Genomic DNA, 24,283 nt, shown 5'->3' on the forward strand with positions numbered 1-24,283 from the left:
TAGGTGTGGCTGCAAGCAGGTTCAACAAACTGAATTTTATCAGAAAAATGAGTTACATATGACTGTCACTAAATGTACTAACAATTCCCGAGTATGAACAACACGTTAAACAAATGGGTACCGCCCATCAAAAATACAGAAAGGATAACATGTCACGCCACTGATTGTGGATATTGGAAAGCCGTTAACAATGTATAAGCCTTAATAAAATCTCTTAAGGGGGGGACGTTGATGAAATGGACCAAAAAAGGTCAATTTTCGATTTATCTTTTATTTGTTAGTGCAGCTCATGGACAATAACTTCCCAAAGTTTCAATGTTGAAATCGCATCCGAAGTGCCTGAAAATTAATTAAAAGTGTGACGCGGCCTCCCTGCCACGCCCACGTTTTGAAGCAGCACTTCAATACCAGCTCAGTGAACAACGATTCTGTGTATTACTTTCAACCAAACGTGTGTGGGATACATCTAGAACAATGTGATATATACTCTTTGCTTTTGCAGATCATCTTTGACTCTGTTCCGTATCTTATAAACTCATATGGAAACGATGCCCTAAAAACACACTTGCATGTAGTACAGTTATCAGAATTGCAACTTATGATGCAGTTATTGTATTTAATGATGGGAACGTCGGGAGGATGAAGGTATTAGAAAGAATAGGCTTCAAGATAGGAAATTTTACTCAAGACATCCTGAGAAAAATAGATTTACAGCGCGTCTCTGCAGCTGAAAAGTCAGTTGAAGACCTGGTAAAGGATAGAACAGAACCCCTGTCAGTTTTCGCTATTAATTACGATACATCTTGTACAATAGCACACGGTGTGCCAGCAGTGGCAATGGATGGTATATAGGGTGTTCATTTTAAGTGAAGACATTGAAATATCTCAAAAACTACACATTGGAACAAAAAATGTTATGATTCCAATTTGTTTCTCTCGGTGGGGGACATCCAATGATACGACAATCGACCCCCACCCCACCCCACCCCCTGCATAAGTGTCGAAGGGAAACTTTGAAATATTCAATGTGAACCGCCTTTCTTATTACAGATTACAATTATACGCCAAAATCTACATACGTTTTGTCTGAAGCATTCTCTTCGTTTCGTTACAGATGGCGCTGGAATCGGAGGAGTAGAAATGAGTACACAACTGTAATTTACGAAATGCTACTCAGTGCCCTTGAATATCCATTGGCACATGGGACACGACCTCCATGCTGAGAGGGTAGGACAGGCCAGCATTTCATAACTTATAATTGGAAACCCCGTTGTATTCCTCCGGCATATGGAACAAGGGACTACTCGATGCGGCACTGTAGTCGTCGCTCGAGGCGAACGCTACTCACTTTTCCAGTTGGAGAAAGTGTTCAAACGTAGTACCGCCAAGTTCAGTACATTTACTGAACCGGTTTTCAAATGACCCTTCACAGTACAGAAGCACAGCTGCGCACATGTCAGTACAGGCGTTTCTGATGCTGACGACCATGTCTTTATGGCCTGTTGGCAGTTGATGGTACACCTTACCTTTTAAATATCCCCACAGAAAGAAATCCAGCGACGTCAAATCCGGCGATCTAGGTGGCCAACTAATAGGGCCACCTCTGCCGATCCACCGAACAGTATATACACGCCATAATACAGTACTGGCCACTAAAATTGCTGCACCACAAAGATGAAGTGCTACAGACGCGAAATTTAACCGACAGGAAGAAGATGCTGTGATATGCAAATGATTAGCTTTTCAGAGCATTCACACAAGGTTGGCGCCGATGGCGACACCTACAACGTGCTGACATGAGGAAAGTTTCCAACCGATTTCTCATACACAAACAGCAGTTGACCGGCGTTGCCTGGTGAAACGTTGTTGTGATGCCTCGTGTAAGGAGGAGAAATGCGTACCATCCCGTTTCCGACTTTCATAAAGGTCGGATTGTAGCCTATCGCGATTGCGGTTAATCGTATCGCGACATTGCTGCTCGCGTTGGTCGAGGTCCAATGACTGCTAGAAGAATATGGAATCGGTGGGTTCAGGAGGGTAATACGGAACGCCGTGCTGGATCCCAACGCCTTCGTATCACTAGCAGTCCAGATGACAGGCATGTAATCCGAATGGCTGTAACGGATCGTGCAGCCACGTCTCGATCCCTGAGTCAACAGATGGGGACGTTTGCAAGACAACAACCATCTGCACGAACAGTTCGACGACGTTTGCAGCAGCATGGACTATCAGCTCGGAGACCATGGCTGCGGTTACCCTTGACGCTGCATCACAGACAGGAGCGCCTGCGATGGCGAACCTGGGTGCACGAATGGCACAACGTCATTTTTTCAGATGCATCCAGGTTCTGTTTACAGCATCATGATGGTCGCATCCGTGTTTGGCGACATCATGGTCACCGCACATTGGAAGCGTGTATACGTCAGCGCCATACTCGCGTATCACCCGGTGTGATGGTATGGGGTTCCATTGGTTACTCGTCTCGGTCACCTCTGGTTCGCATTGACGACCCTTTGAACAGTGGACGTTACATTTGAGATGTGTTACGACCCGTGGCTCTACCCTTCATTCGAGCCCTGCGAAACCTTGCATTTGAGCAGGATAATGCACGACCGCATGTTGCAGGTCCTGTACGGGCCTTTCTGGATACAGAAAATGTTCGACTGCTGCCCTGGCCAGCACATTCTCTAGGTCTCTTACCAACTGAAAACGTTTGGTCAATGGTGGCCTAGCAACTGGCTCGTCACAATACGCCAGTCACTAGTCTTGATGAACTATGGTATCGGGTGAAGCTGCATGGGCAGCTGTACCTGTATACGCCATCCGAGCTCTGTTTGACTGAATGCCCAGGCGTATCAAGGCCGTTATTACGGCCAGAGGTGGTTGTTCTGGGTACTGATTTCTCAGGATGTATGCACCCAAATTGTGTGAAAATTTTATCACATGTCAGTTCTAGTATAATATATTTGTCCAATGAATACCCGTTTATCATCTGCATTTCTTCTTGGTGTAGCAATTTTAATGGCCAGTAGTGTATAAACGGCCTAATATCTCCCGTGCTTCAATTGCTTAATGCTTTGGGCAACGGTCATGCTGAAATCACATACGTTGTCGATCGTCCAGGGCAACATACTGCAGTAGTACCGGTAGTTGCTGTTCCAAAAACGTTCGATATTCGCGTATGATCAACGTGCCGTCGATAAATTACGAACCAATGAGTTTGTTTGCAGTGATGCCACACCTCACGTTAACCAAGGACGTTGACGATCAACTTGCCATAATCAGTGGGGATCGTCTGCACTCCAGTAATGCATGTCATGCCGGTTAACGCTTCCATGGTTTGTGAATGCTGACTCATCGGAAAATGGTACCTCGGTAAAGAAGGTGGGAGTCGTTTGCGTTCGTTGACATGGCCATTCACAAAAAAAAGAAAGAAAAACGGTTATAGAAATCGGCGTCGTGAAGTTCTTGATGCAGTGACACGTGGTATTGATGATACTTTCGACGATGCAGTATTGTGACAATACTACCCACGGACGTATAGGAATCGCTATGCAATTGCCGGGGGTGCATATGCATGGGTTGTGGTGCACTGCCGCTAAGCCAGATATTTCATCAGCTTCTCCTGTAACACTTTTAATAAAGATTTTTTGTAACAGTGATCAAAAAATTTTTAATTATTTTCTTTTTAAAATTCGGTCTTGATCATACCACCTATGTTACAAGAACATAGGTGATTGCTTTCGGTCGTATTACATGACCATCATCAGTCCTGTAATTTAATTTAGAAAGTAATAGAAACCTTACTAGATTGACAATAAAATATGACAATATGCTTTTAAGGATGAAATACAATAAGACGTGTTATACCCATGGCATCCTTAGAAGATGGTAGGTGGCGCACTCTTCTCAGCTGCTGTGATGTCAACTGGTGCCAGCAAGTGACGAGGATACGCTTAATTACGAAGGTGCTCCGCCTACCTCTTCTCCCTCCACCTCAAGTCAACCAATCAATCCTGTAACACCAGAATGAGATTTTCACTCTGCAGTGGAGTGTGCGCTGATATGAAACTTCCTGGCAGATTAAAACTGTGTGCCGGACAGAGACTCGAACTCGGGACCTTTGCCTTTCGCGGGATAGTTTGGAAGGTAGGAGACGAGGTACTAGCAGAAGTAAAGCTATGAGGACGGGGCGTGAGTCGTGCTTCGGTAGCTCAGTTGGTAGAGCACTTGCCTTCGAAAGGCAAAGGTCCCGAGTTCGAGTTCCCGGCCAGGCACATAGTTTTAATCTGCCAGGAAGTTTCATATCAGCGCACACTCCGCCGCAGATTGAAAATCTCATTCTGGAAACATCCCCCAGGCTGTGGCTAAGCCATGTCTCCGCAATATACTTCCTTTCAGGAGTGCTAGTTCTGCAAGGTTAGCAGAAGAGCTTCTGTAAAGTTTGGAAAGTAGGAGACGAGGTACTGGCAGAAGTAAAGCTGTGAGGACGGGGCGTGAGTCGTGCTTGGATAGCTCAGTTGGTAGAGGACTTGCCCGCGAAAGGCAAAGGTCCCGAGTTCGAGTCTCGGTCCGGCACATAGTTTTAATCTGCCAGGAAGTTTCAATCCTGTAACACGTTTGCTTCGTTTCATTTTGCCGGTCTGTACGCTTCCATCAGACATAAAGGCGTTCACAACTTCGTAAAAAAACGAACTAGAGCGAGGTTTCTCTGGAAAACGCTCGGCCTACAAGGCAACAGCAGCCTCAAGTTTTCTCCCACATTCTCCATAAATCAGGTCATTACAGTTTTTTCTTCTGTGATTCTAACATTCATCGTTCACTTGCACGTCTGTTCTCCAAATGATAGGTTGGTGTGCAGACAATAGACACTGCGCAAGTATTGTAATGTTTAGAGCCGCTATCTGTTCTACGTCTGCACGATACATGAGCTCCGGTCGCATTGTAATGCCTGTTATGACATGTCGTAGTTCGCTACACGGCCACTGTGGCGCGTCGAGTTGCCCTGTTCGATATGCCGGAGGAATAGAACGTTGCGAATGAGGTTTCCAATTACACATTATCAAATACTGGCCTGTCCCACCCTCGCGCCATGCGTGTGGCGTCCCACGTGCCATTGGATATTCAAGGGCAATTGAGTAGAATATAATAAATTACGAGTGTGTACCCATTTCTATTTTTCTGATTCCAGCGTCAAACGAAGGGAATGCTTCAGACAAAACGTATGTAGATTTTGATGTAGAATCGTAATCTGCAATAAAAAGGGGGTTCCCACTGAAGATTTCAAAATAGCCCCCCGGGCACCCACGCACGAGGTGGGGTGGAGAGTCGAGTGTGGTACCGTTGCACGTCCCCCTCTGAGACAAACAAATTGGAATTACAACTTTTTTGATTCGACGTGTTGTTTGAGAGGTATTTCAATGTCTTCAGTTAAAATGAGCACCCTGTATAAATAGTGTCAGTGGGACGCGAAAAACGATGCAGTCGGTGAGACAAAGCGAAACGGATCGATTTATCTGATGTCATTAGCTTTGTGGCCAAGGGGTCGAGCGTTTCTGAAATGACTAAGTTTGTAAACTGTTCGCGTGGCGCCGTGGTTAAAGTACACTCCTGGAAATTGAAATAAGAACACCGTGAATTCATTGTCCCAGGAAGGGGAAACTTTATTGACACATTCCTGGAGTCAGATACATCACATGATCACACTGACAGAACCACAGGCACCTACACACAGGCAACAGAGCATGCACAATGTCGGCACTAGTACAGTGTATATCCACCTTTCGCAGCAATGCAGGCTGCTATTCTCCCATGGAGACGATCGTAGAGATGCTGGATGTAGTCCTGTGGAACGGCTTGCCATGCCATTTCCACTTGGCGCCTCAGTTGGACCAGCGTTCGTGCTGGACGTGCAGACCGCGTGAGACGACGCTTCATCCAGTCCCAAACATGCTCAATGGGGGACAGATCCGGAGATCTTGCTGGCCAGGGTAGTTGACTTACACCTTCTAGAGCACGTTGGGTGGCACGGGATACATGCGGACGTGCATTGTCCTGTTGGAACAGCAAGTTCCCTTGCCGGTCTAGGAATGGTAGAACGATGGGTTCGATGACGGTTTGGATGTACCGTGCACTATTCAGTGTCCCCTCGACGATCACCAGTGGTGTACGGCCAGTGTAGGAGATCGCTCCCCACACCATGATGCCGGGTGTTGGCCCTGTGTGCCTCGGTCGTATGCAGTCCTGATTGTGGCGCTCACCTGCACGGCGCCAAACACGCATACGACCATCATTGGCACCAAGGCAGAAGCGACTCTCATCGCTGAAGACGACACGTCTCCATTCGTCCCTCCATTCACGCCTGTCGCGACACCACTGGAGGCGGGCTGCACGATGTTGGGGCGTGAGCGGAAGACGGCCTAACGGTGTGCGGGACCGTAGCCCAGCTTCATGGAGACGGTTGCGAATGGTCCTCGTCGATACCCCAGGAGCAACAGTGTCCCTAATTTGCTGGGAAGTGGCGGTGCGGTCCCCTACGGCACTGCGTAGGATCCTACGGTCTTGGCGTGCATCCGTGCGTCGCTGCGGTCCGGTCCCAGGTCGACGGGCACGTGCACCTTCCGCCGACCACTGGCGACAACATCGATGTACTGTGGAGACCTCACGCCCCACGTGTTGAGCAATTCGGCGGTACGTCCACCCGGCCTCCCGCATGCCCACTATACGCCCTCGCTCAAAGTCCGTCAACTGCACATACGGTTCACGTCCACGCTGTCGCGGCATGCTACCAGTGTTAAAGACTGCGATGGAGCTCCGTATGCCACGGCAAACTGGCTGACACTGACGGCGGCGGTGCACAAATGCTGCGCAGCTAGCGCCATTCGACGGCCAACACCGCGGTTCCTGGTGTGTCCGCTGTGCCGTGCGTGTGATCATTGCTTGTACAGCCCTCTCGCAGTGTCCGGAGCAAGTATGGTGGGTCTGACACACCGGTGTCAATGTGTTCTTTTTTCCATTTCCAGGAGTGTACATCGTTCGTGGCAAAATGGCGCTATCCAAGACGGTCGCCGAGGCAACGGTGATGTATCACGGCTGCGGAGAAGTGTACGTGTGTGTAGATGTGTAGCTGTTGAGCATCTGACTGCCCGGGCTACCAACAGTGTCTCCTCAACGACTGTTCAGCGAAACTCGCTGCGTGTGGGCAAGCGCCTTGTTCGTGCACCAGTCCTGACTGCTGTTCATCAGCGACAGAGGCTGGAATTTGCACGACAGTGCCGCAACTGAACATCCACTGAGTGGCCTTTTCAGATGAATCACTTTTTACGGTTCACCAGTCAGATCGCATTAGGCTTATACGGTCCTGCAACAATCGTCGGAAGGATCCAAGGTTGGAGGAGGGAGCATTGTGGTCTGAGAAATGTTTTCGTGGCATTCAATGGGTGATCTCTTCATTTTGGAAAGCGCAATGGATCAACACCGGTATGCAGCCTTTTTTGGGGACCATGTTCACCTCTACGTGTAGCCTGTTTTTCCTCAGCATGATTGCATATACCATGTAAGACGTCGTGGTCTCCTGACCTTCATTGCTTACATATTCCGGCCTCACTATCATATTCCGCACATCAAGACGATTCATTCGAACCCAAACTCGATAAGATAAAATCAATGTTGTATGAATTCATGTAAACGATAAGCAAATAACAAGTGCGCACCGGAGTTGAGATACTCAAGGCTGACGCACACACACACATTCAAGACACGACGATCACAAGAGCTTTTAGTTTGGGAGAGGCGGACCGCATGCCGAGAGGCTGGTCCCTTCAGAGGATGATTCAGCCTATCTACGTTGGATGCCGCCCATGGAGCGGACAGCATTTGCCCGAGTGAAAGGGAGAACGACCTCGTGTTTGGCTTAAAAGCAAATTCCACCTCATTGTGTGGGAACGCCCAGCCTACGCATTCTTTACAAACATAGCACACAGTTTCAGAGGTTTTCACAGGGAGAGAGCAAACGCCAAACGCCGATGCTACAGATATCCGGATTGGTCACCTTAAACGAAACGACATTCTCTCATTTTAGAAGAGCAATGTTGATTGGCAGACGATATTCCTGACGCTTTAAGATGAAGGAGTAATGGAAGAGACTGAAAGATATACCCCTTCACGTATGGCATGGAGAGGGACCGTTCCGTTGTCGCTCTTGGAGCGAGAACACATAACGAGAGCGTGTGCGCTCGTACGTGTACTCAAAGAGTGAGGAACAAGTCTCTCCTCAGTACTTCACTGGGAAAGCACCTCTGTCAAGAGCCAATCGGAGTGCGACTCTATATTGAGTCCTTGTGATTAAGCGTTGTTCACTGTGTTGGCCGCCACACCTATTGTGTGGTTTGAATGGACAGAGTTATAGTTAAACGCCTGCGAGCGAATTTTTGAGTGGCATCGCGGTGGACTGGTTATCTGACCGGTGTACCACGCCAATAGTTAGACTAGGAGCGAATAGGAGTCCTTGACTTCATCAAGGCGTAGGGAAAGTTTGATTGGCAAAGGCCAATCCAAATAGAACGAGAGCTATCTTATTTGTTAGCAGCGAGCAGTGCAGACAGCAGTCATCGCAGCTTATGGTATTGTGCGCTGCAGCTCTTGCGAGCCCCATATTTCCTCCACAACAGTACACTTCACTGCATTTGACATGCGACAGCCTCGACCATACCTAGCAACATTGTAACGAATAATTATTCAAGTTGAGTAGGCGCAGCTCTCAGCGATTCTGCCAAGTCAATAACAGTCTTAAACTTTGTATAGGAATTTCATTAGCGAATCCTACCCTTAAGAGGTTACTTCACATTCCGAAAAGAACCTGGAAATACCTTGTTCAGTTCATAACTAAAAGTGCCATTGTGATTTGTCAGAATTTTTGCAAAAAAGTAATAATTTTCCATAGTTTAATGTTTTTCTAACACTAACTAGCACTACTCCAGTACCCAAATATCCCACTAGTTAGGTAAGATATTTTGTGAGTTCTTGTGTCATTACCTTACAGCGGACGACTCCAGAAGATATTTATTGCTGAAAGTTTTTCAGGCCTTTCTCTTTAGAACGTTAGGTGCGTCTGTGTGTCTTCTGTAGTAGTGTGGGGGTGGAAATTGCATCTTGCAGGAGCCACAGGGTAAAGGGTACATCTCAGATTAATCCGTTGCGCAGAATGACAGAATAGCACCCACACGCTCACAACCAACGTGACAATGCAACGTGTCACACAGCTCGAATGTAGGCGCGGGGTTCGAATAGCACCAGGACGAGCTTACCGCCCTGGCCACCAAACCCCCAAGATTAAAACCCAATAGAGAATCAGTGTGACCACCTCGATCCGGCTGCTTGTGCCAACGATCCTCAACCGTGAAAACTACCGCAGCTGACCAAGGCGCTGGAGTTGGCATGGCTCCACATTCCTGCCGGTACCTTCTCGATCCTCACTGACTCCCTTTCTGCCTGCCCACGCTCCAAATGGCGGGTATTCAGGTTTTTAACTGCTGATCACACACTGAAGCGCCAAAGAAACTGGTGTAGGTATGCGTATTCATATACAGAGGTATGTAAACAGGTATAATATGGCGCTACGATCGGCAACGCCTATATAAGACAAATGTCTAGCACAGTTGTTAGATCGGTTACTGCTGCTACAATGTGTTGTAGTCGGTGCACGAGCGATGGGACACAGCATCTCCGAGGCAGCGATGAGGTGGGGATTTTGCCGTACGACCATTTCACGAGTGCACCGTGAATATCAGGAATCTGGTAAAACATCAAATCTCCGACGTCGCTGCGGTCGGAAAAAGATCCTTCACGAACGGGACTAATGACGACTGAAGAGGATCGTTCAACGTGACAGAAATGGAACACTTCCGTAAACTGTTGCAGAGTTCAATGCTGGACCGTCAACAAGTGCCGCGGACCATTCAACGAAACATCACCGATATGGGCTCTCGGAGCCGAAGGCCCACTCGTGTACTCTTTATGACTGCACGACACAAAGCTTTACACCTCACCTTGGCCCCTTCAACACCGAAATTGGGCTGTTGATGACTGGAAACATGTTCCCTGGTCAGATGAGTCTCGTTTCAAATTGTATCGAGAGGATGGATGTTTACGGGTATGGCAACAACCTCATGAATCCATGGACCCTGTATATCAGCTGGGCACTGTTCAAGCTGGTAGAGGCTCCGTAATGGTGTGGGGCGTGTGCAGTTGGAGTGATGTGGGACCCTGGTACGTCTAAGATACGACTCTGACAGGTGACACGTACATAAGCATCCTGCGTGATCACCTGCATCCATTCTGTCCTTTGCGCATTCCGATGGACTTGGGCAATTCCAGCAGGACAATGCGCCACCCCACACGTCCAGAATTACTACAGAGTAGCTCCAGCAACACTCTCTTGAGTTTAAACACTTCCGCTCGCCACCAAACTCCCTAGACATGAACATTATCGAGCATATCTGGGATGTCTTGCAATGTGCTGTTCAGAAGAGATCTCCACCCCCTCGTACTCTTACGGATTTATGGACATCCCCGCAGGATTCATGGTGTCAGTTCCCTCCAGCACTACTCCATACATTGGCAGTGTTGCGGCACTTCTGCGTGCCCATGAGGGCCCTACACGATATTGGGCAGGTGTACCAGTTTCTTTGGCTCTTCAATGTATCAACATGCCTGGATCGTGAATAAAGTCACCCACGTCGCAAGACGTGGGCACTGCACGTTATAAAATGTAGCAAGTAGCTCAGGGAAATTAGATGGGACCCTTCCGAAGCAAGTTAGCTCCTTTCTCAAGAAATTCTCTTGGGCTTTCTCAAAGAATCAATGTGGAGGTAATTGTTGCTACAATGCCACTGTCTCCGCTGTATATCCGGTATACGGGCCGTGAAGTAAGACACGCAGATCGGAAAGCGTTTGTAAGCGTAGCGAGAGTAATTTTCTCCGCCGTGCATTATACAGTGAATCTGTGGATGAAAAAGAAATCAGGCGTCACCTTGTTGGCAATCAATCCTGGCATTCACCTTAAGTGATCTGGAGAAACCACGGGAAATCTAAACACTGTCTCTGCTAAAAAATAAATTTCCGCAGTCCTAAGGGAGTAATTATCGAGAAATATTAGTGCGCAACTGCTTTTAGAATCTCTGCTGTGTGCTTAGGCTATTGCAAGTTTCAATAAAATCGATCAACTCGGCGGTAGTGGGTAAGCAGTTCACTACAGATGGAATCTCGGGCGGAGCTGCTGCATAGTCTCAAGGGAAGGGACTTGTGGAAATACTTCCGTCAGTGGACAGAACGAATGCACACTTTTGTGGAGTCAGATGTGACCTACTTTAAAGACGACTCCGACTAATTGAAGATATTTGGTGAGTAGACATTTTTTCAGCATCAGTTTTGTACTTTTGTATCAGGCATCGTACTTGCTACTCTCCATTGCGGCCAGAAAATACGTTTTCAGTAACCTGGTCGTCCACAGCCACGGATTTGATCGATGATGGTGAAATGTGTCACAGCGTAAGGTCTCTGTCCAGCGTCGAATGACTGTCGCGCACTAATACGGAGCGAATCGCTCGATGGAAGATCCTTACCTAAGAACTGGAGAGTTGTGCCGGTCACACCAACACACGATAAAAGAAGTACTTCATCTGAATTATAAACCAATACCACTGACATGAAATTCCACGCGGTTTTGGAACATATACTGTGTTCAAACGTTATGAAATACCTCGAAGAAAACAAGCTATTGACACACAGCTCTGTTTCAAAGAACATCGTTCTTGTAAAACCCAAGTGGCTCTTAATTCACACTGAGTAGTGAGAGCTGTCGACAAATTCAATCTACACTCCTGGAAATTGAAATAAGAACACCGTGAGTTCATTGTCCCAGGAAGGGGAAACTTTATTGACACATTCCTGGGGTCAGATACATCACATGATCACACTGACAGAACCACAGGCACATAGACACAGGCAACAGAGCATGCAAAATGTCGGCACTAGTACAGTGTATATCCACCTTTCGCAGCAATGCAGGCTGCTATTCTCCCATGGAGACGATCGTAGAGATGCTGGATGTAGTCCTGTGGAACGGCTTGCCATGCCATTTCCACCTGGCGCCTCAGTTGGACCAGCGTTCGTGCTGGACGTGCAGACCGCGTGAGACGACGCTTCATCCAGTCCCAAACATGCTCAATGGGGGACAGATCCGGAGATCTTGCTGGCCAGGGTAGTTGACATACACCTTCTAGAGCACGTTGGGTGGCACGGGATACATGCGGACGTGCATTGTCCTGTTGGAACAGCAAGTTCCCTTGCCGGTCTAGGAATGGTAGAACGATGGGTTCGATGACGGTTTGGATGTACCGTGCACTATTCAGTGTCCCCTCGGCGATCACCAGTGGTGTACGGCCAGTGTAGGAGATCGCTCCCCACACCATGATGCCGGGTGTTGGCCCTGTGTGCCTCGGTCGTATGCAGTCCTGATTGTGGCGCTCACCTGCACGGCGACAAACACGCATACGACCATCATTGGCACCAAGGCAGAAGCGACTCTCATCGCTGAAGACGACACGTCTCCATTCGTCCCTCCATTCACGCCTGTCGCGACACCACTGGAGGCGGGCTGCACGATGTTGGGGCGTGAGCGGAAGACGGCCTAACGGTGTGCGGGACCGTAGCCCAGCTTCATGGAGACGGTTGCGAATGGTCCTCGCCGATACCCCAGGAGCAACAGTGTCCCTAATTTGCTGGGAATTGGCGGTGCGGTCCCCTACGGCACTGCGTAGGATCCTACGGTCTTGGCGTGCATCCGTGCGTCGCTGCGGTCCGGTCCCAGGTCGACGGGCACGTGCACCTTCCGCCGACCACTGGCGACAACATCGATGTACTGTGGAGACCTCACGCCCCACGTGTTGAGCAATTCGGCGGTACGTCCACCCGGCCTCCCGCATGCCCACTATACGCCCTCGCTCAAAGTCCGTCAACTGCACATACGGTTCACGTCCACGCTGTCGCGGCATGCTACCAGTGTTAAAGACTGCGATGGAGCTCCGTATGCCACGGCAAACTGGCTGACACTGAAGGCGGCGGTGCACAAATGCTGCGCAGCTAGCGCCATTCGACGGCCAACACCGTGGTTCCTGGTGTGTCCGCTGTGCTGTGCGTGTGATCATTGCTTGTACAGCCCTCTCGCAGTGTCCGGAGCAAGTATGGTGGGTCTGACACACCGGTGTCAATGTGTTCTTTTTTCCATTTCCAGGAGTGTATATTTCTAAATTTCCAGAAGGCTTTTGGCACCGTTCCTCAGGAGCAGCTCCTAATCTAATAGCGTGTCGACGTAGTATAGTCGAAGTTATGCGACTGAATATGTGATCCCCTGTCAGAAAAATCACAATTTGTAGTAATTGACAGCAAATCATCGCTTGGAAGAGAAATGATATCTGGGGATCGTGAAGGAAGTGTTACAGGCCCTCTGCTGTTTTAATCTATGTAAAAGATTCTGGAGAGAGTCTGGACAGCCCTCTTAGATTGTTTGCAGATGATACTGTGGTTTATCGTCTAGTAAAGTCAACAGAAGGTCAAAAACAATGAAAAATATTTAGATAACATATCCCAATGGCGGAAAAAGGGGCAACTGACTCCACATGAGTACTGAAACGAATCTGTTAAATTTCTATCGCACGTTAAATCGCATAAAGTTAAACATTGACCATTCGACTAAATGCTTAGGCGTTAGGATTACGAGCAACTCAAATTGGGTTCATCACATAGAAAATGTTGTCCGGAAGATGGAGCAAAGCTTACGTTCCACTGGTAGAATACTTAGAAAATGCAACAAACCTATTAAAAAGACTGCCTACACTACGTTTGTCCGTCCTCTTCTGGAGCGGTGCTACGTGATATGGGATCCTTAACAGATAGGATTGGCACAGGTCATCCAAAAAATTCGAAGGAAGCCAACTGGTTTTGTAGTGTTGCGAAATAGGGGAAAAAAGTGTCACGAATACGATACGTGAGCTGAGATGGCAATGATTTAAACAAAGGCGTTTTTCGTTAAGACGAGATCTTTTCACGAAATTTCAATCTCGCACTTTCTTTTCCGAATGCGAAAATATAGAAAGACACGACCATCGTAATAAAATAAGAGATAAATTGAGCTCCGCTATTCGCGAAAGGAACGGCAGAGAAATCTAAATTGGTTCGATGAATCCTCTGCCAGGGATTTTAAATGTGAATTGCAGAATAGTTACGTAGACGTAGACAAATAGTTCTCTGATAATGCGAGCAGTCTCGATTCATTCGCTGTCGATGTAGTACATACAGCAGGATATGGATTCAGTCTAGATATTTCCGATTGTGTACCCATAATCTGAACATCTGCGCCGTCTACCTTGTAATTCAAACACTGCGTCTGCCTCGTTTTAGCAAACATGCCGATAACCTCGGGTATCTCGGATGCAAAGTAACTATTAACGTGACAATTATTCAAGAACCAAAAACAAGGTAGCCGCTGTAAAACAAATGTCTTACGATGGGAGGACTGTTTTCTGTGAGCCATTAAATAAACAACTGAGGAAAAGATTTTTGAAATGTTTTGCTTGGAATGTTGTCTCACACGGTCACCGCGACGGCGAGCGAAGAAATGTTTGGATGCTTACCATGTCTAGATTTGCAGTTGGAATGGAAGGTGTGAAACGGATGGATAAAATAAAGAATGAAGTTGTGTTACATAGTTTGAATGAGAAAAGATTAAGACTGGAAACAGTGAAGAGCGGGGTAAGAAAGTGGCTGTGACACCGGATTGGAAAGACTGTAAAATGAAAGTATTCAGTGGAAGGAATGATGACTGGAAGGAGGACAAGAAGTAGAAGAAGATAACAGTTAACTGATATCGACATAAATGAGTGAATAGCAGCCGAAAAAGGGACGTTGAAAAATGTTGAACTTACTATAGGGGATACTGTCTAGTTGGCGGAACACATCATCATCGTCATCGTGGTGTCTTTTAGGCCATGTTAGGTAACACAGTAAACGGCTAATTACACGTCGAATCACTGGATATGCTAGTGCACTCACTTGTACTTGGCGCTAGTTACTCTTCTATATTGTCACTGTGTGGCTCGGATGCGTAACCAGATAAAAAAAAAGTTTTGTTTAATCGGAAACGAAAAATACTATAGCAGAAGGACTATAGCGGAAGACAGCTCGAAACAATAGTCTGGTAAAGTTATCTCATAAACTTTTCTTTTACATTTTCTAAAGATCCAAGGCTTCTTTCGTAATAAAAACGAAAGATCGAAATGCGTTAGGAAAATAGTTTACAAGAGGCGTATGTCTTTGATGTTCCTACAAGTTTATCACTACCATTTGCTAATTAGAATTATATTTGCACAAAAAAATTTTGAAGATTCACCTCGTCATCATTAATGCGCTCTCTTTTTATTGTGGATGCAAGTATCCCCATAGTATAAATGACTGGTGGATATGAGTTATGACATTGCGAAGAATGGTATCTTACGTAATGAAAAGTAACGGGCTCACTGATGATGAGCACGTGTGTTTCTGTGCAAATAAATGTGTGTCTGTAATAGCTGGTTCTGGCTTATTCACATGAAAATTCGGTGCAGAAGGGAAATTCTGAAATTGAAGAAACAGAATCGTACGACACGTTTTGTATCCGGCTTTAATTTCAAGCATTTTCCATTAATCTGCTGCCGAAAGAACGCCGCTTGGATTGTCGAGATAAATGAAAGCTTTTGGACACATTTGGGCAGAGCCTCTGACGATAAGCGCTATCTCTCGTGATAAAAGGAGTTGAAACTGCAAAACCACCTTTGCTTCACTGAAACGTGTTATCTCTATCTTAACTCAAGAAGGGTGTGTACCTGTATACAGCCAAGACAGTTGGATTAACACATTATCAATTTTCGAAAGCAATGCCAAAATATAACTTGGTTTTTCGTTGGGTGGTGTTTACTGCCTCGTTGACAACGCCGTTATTAGCGATGGGAAGCTAACTTGGGAAATATAACCATCTCTGTATTTGAAGAGCGACTGAAGCAAGACCACGGATAACGTAAATCAGTATTTCTGTAGGTTATAATTCGTCCATAATGGAGTGCTTGATGAGGTTTGCGATATTATCACAATTATTGGTGTATCACTTCAGTCACTTCTACTTTTAACACCACCACGTGTTTCAGTGGTCATGCCATCATCATTAGACGGGTTGCAGTGGTCATGCCTTCATCATCAGACGGGTTGAAGTACTTTTACAATGTTGAATTGGCTTGTAGCGTGCTGCTATGGTATCTATTTGGCAGACAGCGCTGTAGCAAGTAGGTTATGAGTCGTCTTGGTTGCATATCTGGGCGAATATATTTGGTGTACGGTGCCATAGGGAACTCTTCGTGTTTGCCACTACACTCTTTTCAATGTTACAGCATCTTGCAAGTCTGACAGCTGAACTTCCCTCCCACAGCGCTTACTGCAAAATGTCTAACACATGCGTGTTTCGCAAAGAAATTCAACCATGTAACAGCATCTTAATGTACCTGAGGATGATGACATGTACATCGAAACGTATAGTAGTGTTAAAAACAATAATGTATGTTACTGAAGTATTTATCAATAACTGTTTGTCTGTAGGCCATTTTAAATAAGTTTTCACTGTTTTACAACTGCATCAACTCGTTTGTTGCTTGAAAACCAGAACGACTGAGATGACGAAGAGGTAAAACATTGGACTCGGATTTGGGAGAACAGCGGTTCAGATACCCATCCGCCATCAAGTGTAGTTTTCCTAAAACACATAACGCAAGTGCTGGGGTGGTCCCTTTCAAAAGGACATTGCAGATTTCCTTTCCCAGTCCTAGCCGGTGCTCCATCTCCTGGCCGTTGAGAGGACGTTAAACCATAAATTCCTGCAAAAAAATGGTTCAAATGGCTCTGAGCACTATGGGACTTAACAGCTGTGGTCATCAGTCCCCTAGAACTTAGAACTACTTAAACCTAACTAACCTAAGGACGTCACACACATCCATGCCCGAGGCAGGATTCGAACCTGCGACCGTAGCAGTCGCACGGTTCCGGACTGCGCGCCTAGAACCGCGAGACCACCGCGGCCGGCCTACATTCCTGCATTTCTTCTTCGAAAATCAGTAACGGAACTTACCTTAAATCGGTAACTAAAACTATCATCAACTAGAAGAGTGATTTGAAAACTGCAGTGCGTACTGCATCGTCCTTTGCAATCGTGTGCCTCTGCTTTCTCCTGACTCGAGAAGCGTTTCACCCAGATAGTCACAAGGGCCACGTCAGTTTAAGGTGGAATTCGAACCATGGTGCAACTTGTATACTCTACGTGCACAAATCTCTGGCAGATGTTAGAGTCACGCTGCGAAGCAACTTTCTCCGTTCTTCCTCAGTTCTTCTGGTCGTCTACGTGTTGGTTCTCTTGTGCCTATTATTACCGGCAGCCTGTGTTGCTAGCTGTCTGTTTCTTCCGGCAAACCTACAGCTATAAATGACACCATTTTCAGTGTTTACTTTCAGGCAAAATAATATTTTAATAATGGCATATAGGTCTCATACCTTCGACAAATAATGTGCACTCTAATTGATTTATTTAACATCATATCCTTCAGTTTAACTCAACGCACATGCGGCGTAAGACGGAATTAAATTTTCGCAATAAAAGCCAGTTAATTTACTAAGCTCGTGACTATGATATGCTGACAGTTGGGGGATAATTGTGCACCTCACATCAAATACGGCAAGTCACATATACCACGAAAGTGCGAAAACACCCAAAAGGAATACAAATGATTTATTTAGCATCATATCCTTCAGTTTAACTCAACGCACATGCGACGTAAGACGGAATTAAATTTTCGCAATAAACCCAGTTAATTTACTAAGCTCGTGACTATGATATGCTGACAGTTGGGGGATAATTGTGCACCTCACATCAAATACGGCAAGTCACATATACCACGAAAGTGCGAAAACACCCAAAAGGAATACAAATACAAGGAACATTTTAAAAACTTATTTGTCAAACTATATCTTTTGATTTCTCTCTACAGAGCTCTACGCGTGAGCATTTCCCTTTCTTATTTAGAAAAAGAGTTCCCAGATGCAGCTGAGTTGAGGCCAGCCCTCAAATAGTTCTCAAGTGGAGGTCCATCTGCGAGACGAGTTGTACGTGGACACTCGGCCGCTCTCAGTGTCACCGAGCGAGGTGGGCGCAGTCGTTAGCATACTGGAATCGCATTCGGGAGGACGACGGTTCAAACCCGCGTCATGCCATCCTAATCGCTTCAGGCAGATGCCGGGATGGTTCCTGTGAAAGGGCGCGGCCGCTTTCCTTCCCCATCCTTCCCTAATCGGAGCTTGTGCTCCGTCTGTACTGACCTCGTTGTAGACGGGACGTTAAACGGTAATCTCCTCCTCCACCTCAGTTAGTATCAGAGTCGCACAGTATTGCACAGTACTCGGAACAGTGCCTGGACCGTTTCCTTCAATCGCCGCCAAGAGGAGTCAAAATGGACTTTCTACAAGTGATAATAGCTATCTTTCACTGGATTCGAGACTAGACCCGAGATAAATGTAAATCAGTGTCAGTGAACTTCAAACTATGGCCGCGGCCATCTTTAGACCTAAGTAATGTACAGTATCAATCAGTGAATTACTGGAAATTGTTGCTAAACTGTTTGTCATTATTTTTCTGCCATAGTGTTGCCTAACTGTATTTCGCTCTGTGACAAGGGTGTATAGTTGCTGCGTGTAAGCGAGCCACCTCATACCAGCGTCTACTGTCGATGGTAGGGGGTTCTCCTCCTGTAACTTGTTTGTTTGACATCAAGAGTATTTGATGAATGTAATACGACGGTTTTTGTAAATAATCGAGGTACACTACGTGATCAAAAACATCCGGACACCCCCAAAAACACACGTTTTTCATATTAGGTGCATTGGACTGCCACCTACTGTCAGGTACTCCATATCAATATCAGCGACCTCAGTAGTCATTAGACATTGTGGGAGAGCAGAATGGGGCGCTCGAAGGAACTCACGGACTTCGAACGTGGTCAGGTGATTGGGTGTCACTTGTGGCATACGTGCATACGCGAGATTTCCACACTCCTAAACATCCCTAGGTCCACTGTTTCCGATGCGACAGTGAAGTGGAAACGTGAAGGGACACGTACAGCATAAAAGCATACGGGTCGACCTCGTCTGTTGACTGACAGAGACTGCCGACAGTTGATAAGGGTCGTAATGTGCTATAGGCAGACCCATCCAGACCATGACACAGGAATTCCAGACTGCATCAAGATCCACTGCAAGTACTATGAAAGTAAGGCGGGAGGTGAGAAAACTTGGTTTTCACGATCGAGCGGCTGCTCAAAAGCCACACACCACGCCAGTAAATGCCAAACAACGCCTCGCTTGGTGTAAGGAGCGTAAACATTGGACGATTGAATAGTGGAGAATGGTTGAAATGGCTCTGAGCACTATGGGATTTAACATCTGAGGTCACCAGTACCGTAGAACTTAGAAATACTTAAACCTAACTAACCTAAGGACATCACACACAGCTATGCCCGAGGCAGGCTTCAAACCTGCGACCGTAGCGGTCGCGCGGTTCCAGACTGAAGCGCCTAGAACCGCTCGGCCACACCGGCTGGCCTTTGAATAGTGGAAAATCGTTGTGTGAAGTGACGAATCACGGTACACAATGTGACGATCCAATGGCAGGATATGTATCGTGAATGCCCGGCGAACGTCATCTGCCAGCGTGTGTAGTGCCAACATTAAAATTCGGAGGCGGTCGTGTTGTGGCGTTGTCGTGTTTTTCATGTAGGGGCTTGCACCCCTTGTTGTTTTGCGTGGCCCTATCACAGCACATGCCTACATTGATGTTTTAAGCACCTTCTTGCTTCCCACTGTTGAAGAGAAAATCGTCGATGTCGATTGCTTCTTTCAACACGATCGAGCACGTGTTCATAATGCACGGCCTGTGGCGGAGTGGTTACGCCACAATAATATCCATGTAATGGACTGGCCTGCACGGAGTCCTGACCTGAATCCTATAGAAAACCTTTGAGGTGTTTTGGAACGCCGACAATTTTGCCAGGCCTAACCGAGCGACATATTTACCTCTCCTCAGTGCAGCACTCCGTGAAGAATGAGCTGCCAAGCCCCAAGAAAGCTTCCAGCGTCTGATTGAACGCCTGCCTGCGAGTGTGGAAGCTGTCAACAAGGCTAAGGGTGGGGCAACGCCATATTGAATTCCAGCGTTACCGATGGAGGGCGCCACGAACTTGTAAGTCATTTTCAGTCAGGTGTCCGGATACTTCCGATCACATAGTATACATGACGTCAGCATCATCTTCTCATAGAGCCTTACGCGTTTTTTTGTAGTCCACTCAGAAACAAATTTGCTTGTCATATGATATGGCATTTTTAATTTCTGACTGGATGTCATTCCTTTGGGTAAAAGAAGTTTCACTGCATCTGTGAATCTCTCTATGCATTTTCGTATTTGAGTTCATGTCATTTTTGTTGTGTAAACGTAGGTGCTCCCAAAACTCAGTGGGTACACCAGTGCACAAGTCAGAGGAAGGCATGTGCATAGCATCTCCATCAGGATCGCGTTTACTCACCTACCGATTCTGGACAGATTTACTTTCCATAGCGTATGTAAGGTGTAAGCAACAGGCTACAAGAAGTAGTAAACGTTAGCAAATGTCTTAAAAAATATGAATGAATATAATTCATTCTTAATTTCAGATAACATGGTTGAAGATAAAACAGTGATATATTGCAAATTATCATTTAATGAAACAGTCAAGACCGCAAGCAATCATGTACATTTAAATATTTAAAGATAATGACCGGCTTCGGCCTTTGTGCTGGCCATCTTCAGGTCTAAGGCACTGTAGAGACATAACATAGTTCAAAAATTGGGGAGTCAGAAAATAACATAACAGTTCGAAAGAGTTAAAATGCCAAAAGGTAAAATTAGGTCTTATGCCGCAGTGAAAAGTGGTAGTCATGTAATATACATTCCGAGTACTGTCGCAACAGTAATTCACGTGGGACATCTGCATGAATCACCGGAAAACAGCTCCCTCCCTAGAGGTTAACCTGCTCGTGATTTTAGTATGATCTCGCCTGATAAACTGTCACTCATAGTGTATTGATTTACACCTCCACATCTTTGTTTCCATATGTTGTTGTTGTGGTCTTCAGTCCTGAAACTGGTTTGATGCAGCTCTCCATGCTACTCTATCCTGTGCAAGCTTTTCCATCTCCCAGTACCTACTGCAACCTACATCCTTCTGAATCTGCTTAGTGTATTCATCTCTTGGTCTCCCTCTACGATTTTTACCCTCCACGCTGCCCTCCAATACTAAATTGGTGATCCCTTGATGCCTCAGAACATGTCCTACCAACCGATCCCTTCTTCTGGTCAAGTTGTGCCACAAACTTCTCTTCTCCCCAATCCTATTCAATACTTCCTCATTAGTTATGTGATCTACCCATCTAATCTTCAGCATTCTTCTGTAGCACCACATTTCGAAAGCTTCTATTCTCTTCTTGTCCAAACTATTTACTGTCCATGTTTCACTTCCATACATGGCTACACTCCATACAAATACTTTCAGAAATGACTTCCTGACACTTAAATCTATACTCGATGTTAACAAATTTCTCTTCTTCAGAAACGATTTCCTTGCCATTGCCAGTCTACAGTTATTTTGCTCCCCAAATAGCAAAACTCCTCTACTACTTTAAGTGTCTCATTTCCTAATCTAATACCCTCAACATCACCCGACTTAATTCGACTACATTCCATTATCCTCGTTTTGCTTTTGTTGATGTTCATCTTATATCCTCCCTTCAAGACACCATCCATTCCGTTCAACTGCTCTTCCAAGTCCTTTGCTGTCTCTGACAGAATTTCAATGTCATCGGCGAACCTCAAAGTTTTTATTTCTTCTCCATGGATTTTAATACCTACTCCGAATTTTTCTTTTGTTTCCTTTACTGCTTGCTCAATATACAGATTGAATAACATCAGGGAGAGGCTACAACCCTGTCTTACTCCCTTCCCAGTCACTGCTTCCCTTTCATGTCCCTCGACTCTTATAACTGCCATCTGGTTTCTGTACAAATTGTAAATAGCCTTTCGCTCCCTGTATTTTACCCCTGCCACCTTTAGAATTTGAAAGAGAGTATTCCAGTCAACATTGTCAAAAGCTTTCTCTAAGTCTACAAATGCTAGAAACGTAGGTTTGCCTTACCTTAATCTTTCTTCTAAGATAAGTCGTAAGGTCAGTATTGCCTCACGTGTTCCTATATTTCTACGGAATCCAAACTGATCTTCCCCGAGGTCGGCTTCTACTAGTTTTTCCATTCGTCTGTAAAGAACTCGTGTTAGTATTTTGCAGCTGTGGCTTATTAAACTGATTGTTCGGTAATTTTCACATCTGTCAACACCTGCTTTCTTTGGGATTGGAATTATTATATTCTTCTTGAAGTCTGGGGATATTTCGCCTGTTTCATACATCTTGCTCACCAGATGGTAGAGTTTTGTCAGGACTGGCTCTCCCAAGGCCGTCAGTAGTTCCAATGGAATGTTGTCTACTCCGGGGGCCTTGTTTCGACTCAGATCTTTCAGTGCTCTGTCAAACTCTTCACGCAGTATCGTATCTCCCATTTCATCTTCCTCTACATCCTCTTCTATTTCCATAATGTTGTCTTTAAGTACATCGCCCTTGTATAGACCCTCTATATACTCCTTCCACCTTTCTGCTTTCCCTTCTTTGCTTAGAACTGGGTTTCCATATACTGTTGGTCAAAAATGAAACTACCGACAGAAGATATAGGAAATATCTTTGTTACGATTATTAACTCTGTCCCTCTCATCTTGCGAGGTGCTCTGGTTCTCACTAAGCTCATTCTCGGTAAGTCAGCATTATTTATTTAGAGCGTTACCGACGCTCTCCCTGGATGAATGATTACGAAGAACTGCCAGGGCGCTGTGACGATCGAGATCCATGTCGATTATTGTGAGTGGGCTGTTTGAACGGCTGCGAACTGGACAATGCACTCCACATTATTGTAATTGGTTACTGCGGAGCTTTTTTAAGGATAATATCTTCGCTGGATTGCGGATGGGGCCTGAACGAATGGCACATTCTCAATGACTGCTGGAAACGGAAATATAAAACTAGTAGGATGACTGCTGGGAAAAGGTTTTTGCACAACAGCTAAAGCTCACAGCAACACACTGGAATGGGGAGTATCCGCAAGCTCACTGCTTTGGCGCTCGCCTTATCGTCACAGGAAACGAGAGAGATTGCGACACCCGTTATCTGCCCGCAGAAAGAGTTACTGATCGCCAGCGGCAGGTGGACTCTAGCAAAAGGGCGTCTGGGGCTGTTGGCGTCGCGCTATTTCCCTGGAATTCTCGTGGGAAATCAGTCGAAAGGGAGCCGTACCTCACTCCTGTTATCGCTCTCTCTCTCTCTCTCTCTCTCTCTCTCTCTGAGGCTCACAAGCACAAACATCTCCCCCCCCCCCCCCCACATACACACACAATTCCGCACAAATACTGTGATCCCATAAGCAAAAATGGCTCTGAGCACTATGGGACTTAACATCTGAGGTCATTAGTCCCCTAGAACTTAGAACTACTTAAACCTAACTAACCTAAGGACACCACACACATCCATGCCCGAGGCAGGATTCGAACCTGCGACCGTAGCGGTCACGCGGTTCCAAACTGAAGCGCCTAGAACCGCACGGCCACACCGGCCGGCATCCCATAAGCTTGCAGGGAAAATGGAGTGGGGCCCTGAATGTGATCATTCCCCGAGCTAACGCTTCATTGACAAAAGTTATATTATGTTGCAACAGTCGGAAAACTCTGAATGTGTATTAGAATACCACCATTTTTGACGGCAATGAATTACAGGCCTATTCATTGCTGATTTTTGAAGACACTTACTGTATCTTATAACTAGCATATTCACTAACAAAGGACTCTGATGAGCAGTAGAAGTAACATTGAGCAGTATGGTATATGCAAAGAAGACATAAAGGACAGATTACTGGAATTAATAGTTCCTTCAGCAAGTAAAATACTATATTCTCGAACATTTTCTTTCAATTCAAGATAAGAAAAAGAAATTGCTGAAACAGAAAAAGAGGTCTTCATCAGACTGATAGAGCTATG

The sequence above is a fragment of the Schistocerca piceifrons genome, chromosome 2 (assembly GCF_021461385.2).
Source record: "Schistocerca piceifrons isolate TAMUIC-IGC-003096 chromosome 2, iqSchPice1.1, whole genome shotgun sequence".
Taxonomy (NCBI): Eukaryota; Metazoa; Arthropoda; class Insecta; order Orthoptera; family Acrididae; genus Schistocerca; species Schistocerca piceifrons.